The sequence below is a fragment of the Rhagoletis zephyria genome, unplaced genomic scaffold (genome assembly GCF_001687245.7).
Source record: "Rhagoletis zephyria isolate East Lansing unplaced genomic scaffold, Rhagoletis_zephyria_1.1 Rzeph_scaffold_01216, whole genome shotgun sequence".
Taxonomy (NCBI): domain Eukaryota; kingdom Metazoa; phylum Arthropoda; class Insecta; order Diptera; family Tephritidae; genus Rhagoletis; species Rhagoletis zephyria.
This window is the reverse complement of record NW_016158300.1, coordinates 60,648-70,999: the sequence shown is the minus strand read 5'-3', so window position 1 is coordinate 70,999 and position 10,352 is coordinate 60,648. Positions and strand designations below refer to the sequence as shown.

At 32.5% G+C, this 10,352-nt stretch overlaps 1 long non-coding RNA gene across 1 annotated transcript in view; it reads right to left on the bottom strand.

The window, feature by feature from the left end:
- Positions 1 to 9,729: 9,729 nt before the first annotated feature.
- The window catches only part of LOC108363211 (uncharacterized), a 23,676-nt gene continuing 23,053 nt past the window's right edge, over positions 9,730 to 10,352 (bottom strand). The window contains exon 3 of the long non-coding RNA XR_001847584.1: positions 9,730 to 9,760. This is a non-coding gene — a long non-coding RNA (uncharacterized LOC108363211). The remainder of the gene's footprint in view (positions 9,761 to 10,352) is intronic.

Genomic DNA, 10,352 nt, shown 5'->3' with positions numbered 1-10,352 from the left:
AAGATAAATAAAAGCTCTGTGTACATTTTTAGCGTATAACCTCAAAAATGCCAAATTTTGAGTTGTGACCATTTGAAGACGGTGTGCGATATGTTGGCATGTACACATTTTTAATCTACATACACGTACATATGTATGTATATTAGAATTTAATTTAAGATATTTAAAATAATAATCAGTACATACTACATATGAATGACCGTAAGTATGTACAATGTACATATGTATATACACACATCTTTAAGTAAGTGTGTAATTCTATCGACACGCATGCATATGTACGTCGACTCAAGGACTATAATTAACTAAATGCTATAGTAGTTGTTTTTAAATTCCATAATGTTTTCAGTGAGACATTAGTTGTGTTTGTTTAAAAATTATCCAGTAACTTGCCAGCAACTCTCCAGTAACTTTATTTCTAAGAATTCGCTCTCATAGACAAAATTTACAAGAAAGTACGCGAACGCTATTCCAGTAATAATTTACAAGTTCCATGAGCTGCTGATAAATTTGTTGTTTAATCGCAGGAATTTCCTAATAAAACAATATATTTTATATTTAAATAGGTTTAGTTTGTGAGTAATCACCAATAAAAACCCACAAACAGTTTCCTTATTAGTTTAAATTTCATCCAGCAACATTCGATCAGCTGTTTTTCGTACTGGCAAATTCTTACAAGTGAAAATTTATCCAGTAAAATCCAGTAAAATCTTGCAACTTCAACTCTAATTTTTCGCTCTCTCAATTTCCCCTACTTTGCAAGTTTTTGCGTACGAAAACGCCAAAACATGAAAATTCGTAAAAACTTTTACCGGTTTTTACTGGAAATGAGTAAACAAACGCAATTATTTATCGAGATTTGTAGGATTTGCAAAGAAGATGAGATAGTGCCTTTCTATATTAAAGTAACGATATGTAGGTACATACATACATACCAATATGTTTGCATGTACACATTTTTAATTTACATACACATCCATATGTATGCATATTAGAATTTAATTTATGATATTTAAAATAAACATCAGTATTTGTACATACATAATATGAATGTTTCTAAGTATGTACATATGTATATACACACTAGGGATGTTAATTTTTCGGATTTTTCCAATCCCGGGATTTTCGGGATGGCGTTTTCACAGTCCCGGGAATCCGGGATTAGTCTCGGGATTTAGATGTTCATTACATTTCAACAACTTGAATCGGAAAAATTGCTTCTTATTGTTTGAGAAGTTCTCCTACCATGAAATAAATAATAAATAAATGGGTTTGAAACCATGGTACAAAAATTACAGGTATTGTCTTCCCAGAGAACTCATATTCCGATCTGCCTTATTTAAAAAATATCATTGTTGCCACACTAAAACGTTTACTGCTGGAAATATCCATTTTTCCATATCCCATATACCATATATGTATGTTCACGTATTTTTTTTTTACAAACCATCTTACAGAGAACTTATTCAATTTGCAAAAGCTAAAAAAAAACATTTGCTTGTAAATAAATTCAAAACTTTTATGGCTCATTTAATTTCAAACGTTTTTTCTTTTGTTTTTTTTTATTAATATTTTTATTGAGCTTTGTACCACGATTGTTTACAATTGTTTACTGATGTACATAGCTCAGTGGTTAACGCTTCTGACTTTGAACATCGAATACGCAGGTTCGATCCCTGCTGAAGTCTAGAAAAAAGAAGTCTGATGAGGAGATGTGGTGATCTCCGAAATAGTGCTATAACTTCTACCGCTTAGACTTTGTTGCTTTTTCAATTTTTCCTAATAAACAATCGTGGTACAAAGCTCAATAAAAATATTAAAAATAAAATGTTAACAAGCCACAATAACATTGACAAATACATAGTTTAGGAAGAGCCTGCCTGAAACTATACAAAAAAGCAAATAAGCAAATGGATGTATAGAATTGACAACAACAACCACGCTGTCGAGTTTAAATAGCGGCAAATCAGCTGCACTTGATAGTAGTTGGTTGAATAAGGAAAATGAATTAGCAACAAGAGTTTACGGGATGTACATAGCTCAGTGGTTAACGCTTCTGACTTTGAACATCGAATACGCAGGTTCGATCCCTGCTGAAGTCTAGAAAAAAAGAAGTCTGATGAGGAGATGTGGTGATCTCCGAAATAGGTGCTATAACTTCTACCGCTTAGACTTTGTTGCTTTTTCAATTTTTCCTAATAAACAATCGTGGTACAAAGCTCAATAAAATATTAATGAAAAATAAATAAAATGTTAACAAGCCACAATAACATTGACAAATACGTTTTTTCTTTTGTTTTGAAAACTTATAAAAATTAAATTGAGTGAAAACAAAAAGCAAAGCCAAACAAAAGTAAAAGAATCAACATTGAACAAAATCAAAATAAGGGAGCACGAATTTCGATGTGAAGAGAAACTCTCTAGGAAGACAATACCTGCAATTATTGTACCATGGTTTGAAACCTACTTTTTTATTTAAAGTGGCGTTTTTATTTTTTCTCCCTGACCGCAGAATTTATTTTGAAGGACTTTGTAATTTCAAAGATATGGTTAATTCCAAAAATTATTAAAAAATTCAATGGAATGTAGAACAAAAATATGGGTAACAATTGCAACAGAAAATTTCTTTAGAATTTAAAAAATTTAATTTTTTTGGATTCACCAGGACGAAGAGGTAATTTTCAAGCTGACAAAGTTAGAAAAACGAAATTCGAACATATATTGCGAAATTTTAAGGATAAAATTTTAAAATGACATTTTTAATATTTACCAGCCCTTCTGCACTAGGAACTTGAATATGTTTAAATTGTACAGGATTTCCTCATTATTTTTATACCCAAACTTCTTCTCCAAGCGCATTAATCTGAAGTTTTTACATATATCAGTTTTGAATTACTGACGTCAGAGTGTAAAGCTAAAAACGTAATTTTTCTATATTTGGCCCATGGTTTCGTGAATATATTTATATTTGTGTTTAAAATTTATTATCGCGCGGTGTCATATGTACAATGAGCTAGACATTTATAAAAAATATTAATTATTAAATAAAAAAAGAAATATAGCCAATACTGACCAAGAAAAGGAGTTTCTATTATTTCTATCAGTGCAAATTACAAATCCCGAAAATCCTGGGATTACTTGCCAAGAATCCCGGGATTTTCGAGACCTTAACATTCTTAATACACGCGTCTTAACGGAAATGTGTAATTCTATCGACACGCATACATACGTCGACATATCAATGTATATGAGTCTCATAATATGAGAACAAACAAACTGGCTTTATATCGTACCAAGGATAAAGACGTTCAAAAAAGTTTCATGCAAACAAACAAATCTAAAGGATATATGTAGATACATAACTGAAATGCAGCAGGCGAGTAGAAGGGAGCTGCCACTAAAAGAGAGCAATTTAAAGAGTTAGCATTGTTGGTATAGATCAGCGTCCGGACTTTCCTCCGATCGGAGTAGATTTACTCCGATTTCTTTTTTAAAATTAAAATCTACTCCCTACTCCGCTTGACCTAAAATGTGCTCCGATTTGTTTACGTTTTTCCATTCAACTTAAGAATATATTACAAAATAATATGGTAGCTTCATAGATTTTTTTCTCAATAACTTCTATGGCCACCACCAAGGTTTTATATAACAAGGTGTAACAGAAGTTGTCTATTTTAATCACTTTTTATCTCCCAAAGCAGTGACCAGCAAAATGTTTTGGAATGGTGTATGTTTAGCTATATGGCAGAGTATATGCTGACGTTTGCTATTTTACCGCACAGTAGTGCTGCTGCCGAAAAAAAATTTTCAGAGATGAATCTCATTAAATATACATAAATACAAGAACAGGCTTAATGTCGCACCAGTTGAAAGCTTACACATGTTCGCAAGAACTCTTATTAACAAAAGGTCAGAAATTTATACGCCATCTTATAATTTACTTATTTTTTTTTTAATTGTAAATTTTTTTGATGAAAGTTTGTTTTGAATACTATTTAGAGATTAGACTGATTTACAAGCACCCCATTCATTTCTCAATTTGTTCAAATAAATTTAATTGAAAGGTATGAAACTTTAAGATAAAGCAATTCCTTAGTTTTTATGCATAAGGCCTAATGTGATGATTTGAAAAACTACCTGTAATATACATATATTCTTTTATACAAACACAAAAGTACCTAAAAATGTAACAATTTTTTCTTATACTATTTAATCATGAACCAAAAATACAAGATCACGCCTTCTTCGTAGTAGCCCGTTTTAATCACATTTAGGAAAAAAGTTGGGCGACTTTGACATTAGCCGTTTGTTTACAATTTGGTGGTGGCTATTTACTGCAATTTTCTTAATTTTCGCTTGTGACAACGTGTGCACACATAAGGTAAAGAATAATTTTAAACAACGACATGATTTATAGAAGAATTTGCATAATAAAAATTATTATTCATGCGTTCAACAATTACGCGTTTTTTTTTTGTTCTCTTCGTTGTTTACTTCTTACAACAAAGATGGCGTCGAGATTTCAACAGCTAGAAAATAACTTTTTTCTTTCTTTCGGGAAGGCGTGATCTTGTATCTTTCGTTCATGCTGTTTAATAATAAAATGTTAATCCGCTCCGAAAATTTCGATTTCACTCAGATTTTTTGAGTCATTTACTCCCGAATCGAGTTTCAGTAGTCCGAACGCTGGTATAGATACAGTAGGATGTGAGCGCAATTCACATTTGACTTCTCCTCTAATGTATACATATGTATGTAAATAAAAAGATGATAAAACATGAGAGAAAGTACCGTGCGTAAATATGTTGGTACGATTTTGCTGTGTTTTACGCTTGCGAATGTGGCCTATGTATGACAATGCATGCATGCATTTCACCACAGCCATTTCCGGTGAAGATGGTAGTACACACAGCCTTTGGGTGGCGATGTGAATCGGGTATACGCTAAGCAAAATTTTACTAGTCCAGCATTCGCTCAATAGCAGCAACAAAAGCATTTTAAATGGCGCAGAAGAGATAGGACAATACTTCATATGTGCACGTCCATGCATACATATGTACATATACATATAAACATACGGGCACACTATACGTCCATTCCTTATCTTTTCGGACTAAAATCTGAAAAGTGTCAAAATGCAAGAGCGTAAGCGAAATGCGCTCAGTAAAAGAGAATAACAGGCAAAAGTAAAGCTGATGCCAGATAAAACTTTGTAGCTTTGCGTGACATTTATAACTTTGCCAGCAAAGCGCCAGACGCAAAAGGTATGCCACAATGAACGCCAAGAAATCAATTTTGTACTGCTATTTTACTCGTCAAAATTGCTGTGGATTTTATATATTTTGCTTTAAAAATATCAGCTATGTGATTAAGTTTTATGTTTCTGCATGAAAACCCGAATTTGGACGAAACAAAATAAATATTAAACCGGCTGATTGTCAAAGCGCGCAAAAAGATGGGAGTTGGCCATCTTTTCGCTTCGCGCTGCAGCTTCAAGGATTTATGTGGCATGCTTTGTGCATTTTCATACAATTCATCTTATCTGTCAAAGCGAATCGGTCACGTAAAGCGAACCAAAAGTTTTATGTGGCATCAGCTTAAAGGAACGCAAAAAACCAAATTTTTAGTCCAAAGGAAGGCAACAACAAAACTAACATCAAATTAGAATGGAAATGTATGTACAAAACGCATTCACACAAGCACAATAAACACTTCCCAACAAGCAAATTAAACTTAAAGAAAGCTTTTTTAAAGTTATGTATTATAAACATTAAGCTTACAAAACGTTGATTTTTTGTTTATAAAACACTTGAAAGTAAGCGTAATATAATCGAAAGGGAACCTTGGTTATAAGCATAGAAATATAAACTTATAATAAATGCTGAAAAGAAAGTTTTTAATAAGCGTAAGAGTGTAAACTTATAATAAAGGTTCAAAAAAAGTTGTTTATAAGCGTATGAATATAAACTTACTAAAAATTTTCAAAAGAAAGCTTTTTATAAAAATTTGTATAACCCTTTATTTAAAGATATTTCATTAAAAACTCATACATAGATTGCTTAACATCTAGAAACTAAAAGAAATGCGAATTTTCGGCGGACTCATCTACAGTCGCGAAAATATAAATAGAGAAGAGACATTTTAGCATTCAAATTCAAGATAACATACATACATTAAGCATAAAAAAGTTAATTATTACATCTTGTTGCATGCGGTTATAAAAACGACATCGATGCAGCTATATATTCCGCTTCATCGCCGCCATTCTGATTGATGGACTTTTCTGTAAAAAAATTTATACATTTTTAAATTGAATGTTAAAAGTAGGCAAGGATAAGGAGAACTCAGCATTTTATGTCCAATGTGTTCTTCCGCGGACTTCACTATTCAAATTTATAATTTCTTCACACTGTATTTTTCACTTTTTAAACGCGACGTTTCCGCCTACTTTTACCGCATTGGTTATATATTATTTTTTCTTTTAATAATATATTTTAAAGAACGTAAACACGTCACTGACAATTGAAAAAATGTTATATTCACTGCTTCATGTCGTTGGCATTTGCATTTCATTTTTAAGTTTAAGTGATTTATAAACATTCGCTCTCAACACTTATTAAAGGTTTATTTGAAAAAACTTGTAATAAACTTAATACTAAAAACGCTTATTTAACGCTTATTATAGCAAACTTACTGTAAGTTATTTTTAAAAACATTTACTGAAATGCTTGTTGGGTTACTATATCAATTATTTTGTGCCTCCTTCCACTTTCAATTCACTTTATTACTTTTTAGATTATTCTCACTTTTTGTGTATTCTTTAATTTCCGTTAATTTAAATTCAGTTGAGTTTGGCAATTTTCAAGACTTTTAGTCTGTTCCAATAGCAGTCCGGTTTACATGATTTAGTCAGAACTTACAGGAAGTCGTTCCCTATTGACATAAAACCTGTAAGTGGGAACACTTTTGAGAGAGTAACTGAGCAACTGTTCGTAGTCAGAAGTTACAGGATTTAGTCCGGAGTTTGTTTTTCCTGTGAGTTCAGGAAAAGTGTCAAACGATCAGCTGATTTGCATGTGCAAACAAAAACTGAAAGCGGTAAAAGCAAATAACCTTATATTTGTAAAAAAAAAATGGAAGTAAACAAACAAGTTATTGAATATGTATAGATTTTAATAATTATTTAGTGATATTTCAGCCAAATCAGTGTTGTACCAATGACATGTAAACAAACCGACAGACGTTTTTAAAGGAAATAGTGCTTTTTGCGTTCCCGTGCACTTCTGCATCTGTTCTTCTTTTACTCTCACTTGAGAGAGTAAAATTGTAGTTTGACAGTTCCACAGGTTTTAGTCCGACGTTCAAAGGAACAGACTATTTGCCAGCAAAAGTTCTTCTGACTAAATCTGACTACTTCGGACTGAAGAGAGTCACTCTCACTGAGTGTTGCTCTCTCATTTCTGCTGTCATTTTCGAGTTAAGGAACGCCTTTTGGACTAAATCTGACTACTTCGGACTGAAGAGAGTCACTCTCACTGAGTGTTGCTCTCTCATTTCTGCTGTCATTTTCGAGTTAAGGAACGCCTTTTGGACTAAATCTGACTACTTCGGACTGAAGAGAGTCACTCTCACTGAGTGTTGCTCTCTCATTTCTGCTGTCATTTTCGAGTTAAGGAACGCCTTTTGGACTAAATCTGACTACTTCGGACTATTTATGGGAGATAAGGAACGCAACTTATGTTTACAAAGCAACACATTTGAATGAATATGCGCATATAATGTACATATGTCCTCTCTGATATGCATACACATATGTACACATGCACGTGTATATACGTATCTGCACGTACATGTACGTATATGCACGTTTATATAGTAAATATGTAAAAACCAAAGTTACGTACAATAAGTAAAACAAATCACAAGCATCCTGCGTTTTTTTTGTGTTTGGTTTGAAACTATCTGCAATGAGTAGATTTCTTGNTATCTGCACGTACATGTACGTATATGCACGTTTATATAGTAAATATGTAAAAACCAAAGTTACGTACAATAAGTAAAACAATCATAATCGTTTTTTTTGTGTTTGGTTTGAAACTATCTGCAATGAGTAGATTTCTTGTTTTTTTATCTTTCTCTCTCTTGCAAATACATGTGCAAATATAGCCCACCACAAATACAATTCTAGTTTCCTACAAACCCAATCCATATTCTGAAAACTTCATTATAAGGCAAACCCAGCTGCCTTTCCTTCTTTTAATACAAACACATTACGATCCTACATACACAAATTACATAATTTCTATGTCTCTACGTGGGTTTAACATTTTTGCCTTGATCTGTGTACAAATGGTGGAGAATGCAGGTTTATCCTTCACCGAATATAAGTACATACTTAAATATGTATTTGTACGCTCTCACCTCCTAGGATTGTTCTATACCGAAAAAATATACCCCTACCCCAATTAATTATTTAACAATTTTTTCATCGCAACTATAGTTTATAGGTCCGCCAAAAACCTACAAAACCCCGACAAATGCAATGGGTTACCAATAAAAAATTGTTAGTATTAAAAAATGGTTAAATAAACAATTGGGCATTATTATTGAAAGTCTTCTGAAGATAACCAGAGTTTTCCGATCGAAAAATAATGATTTTCAAGAATTCTACCCTTTTTCAACGAAAAGTGGTTGTTTTCCCATATAAAAATACATGGAAAACTTTGAGCGCTTTGAATATTTTTTTATTAAAAAAAAATAAAATTTGGGTATACTTTTTTCGATATAGAACAATCCTAAGGGGTGAGAGCATTACAATTCCAACTTTACTGTTTTTGGACCAACCTACATATGATATTATGAGAAATGTTTTCAAGGCGGATGTTTTGTTCAAATATATACTCGCCTCTAATTTATTTAAATATTTAATGATATGAAATACTACACTGAGAAAAAAAATGCTTTGTAAGAATAAAATTTTTTTATTTGATTACCGTTTAAAAATGTTCGTTTTTAAATCAAGTTAAAAGTCTTAACAAAATGGATTTTTCCATTATACATACACTACGTATAATGGAAATATTCAATACAAATACGCCCGTATTAAAATGAAGAAGCATTTTTCACTGCACGGATGGCGTTTTGTACGTCTCGGATGCTCTTTCATATGTAATTAAGAAAGTGTATGTAACGGGTGATTTTTTAAGAGCTTAAAAACGCATAAAATTTGCAAAATCTCATCGGTTCTTTATTTGAAACGTTAGATTGGTCCATGACATTTACTTTTTGAAGATAATTTCATTTAAATGTTGACCGCGGCTGCGTCTTAGGTGGTCCATTCGGAAAGTCCAATTTTGGGCAACTTTTTCGAGCATTTCGGCCGGAATAGCCCGAATTTCTTCGGAAATGTTGTCTTCCAAAGCTGGAATAGTTGCTGGCTTATTTCTGTAGACTTTAGACTTGACGTAGCCCCACAAAAAATAGTNATTTTTAACTAGTCTTTGTTATATAATGTATTCTCCATTTTCTTCAAAATTGCCACTTTTTCTGCATTTTTCACTAAAAAATTTAATATAATCAAATAAAAATTCACAAATCAGGCTCAACTGGTCTCTTTCAAATATTATAAGCTTTAATAAAAAAAAAATTATCCAATTAAGTGAAAAAAATGAAGGCTCCAGTGAATTACGAACACTAAATGCCAGCAGGGGGTTTATTGTTCTCTTTCAGTGGAACTGGAAACTCAGCGTGCAACACGATCCTGGGCACAACTTTCCCTGTGCTTTATAGATTGTGCAAAGATTACCTATTAAATAAAAACCCTTAAGTGGGGTGCGAAACAAACTGGCGAAGGTTTTCATTATATTTTATAAGGAACATTTTTATTTTTCATATTCTGAAAAATTTACCTCTGAAAAATGCAGAGCTGATTTAAAGGACAGTTTAAGAAATAAAGAACAAAAGGCGTCCTTTATTTAAAAGAAAATTATAAAGGACGGGGGTTCAAAATAAAGGACTGTCCTTTAAAATAAAGGATGGATGGTCACCGTAGGCATAATGCACTAATCGTGCGCTGTGATGTTGATTCAAACTCAACATTTGAAAACACATTTACGTCTATGGCTGTAGCTGAGTCTGCAAAGACGCTTGATACAATTGGTTGCGGGCAAGAGGGTCCGGGTTCAATTACCATCAGATGGCGGAACATAAAATCAATTTTTTTTTATACCCGAGCGCACTTGTGCACAAGGGTATTATAACTTTGTTCACATAACGGTTGTTTGTAACAGGCAAAACGAATCGAGATAGATATAGACAAATGTATACATAAATGATCAGAATGAAAAGAGAAA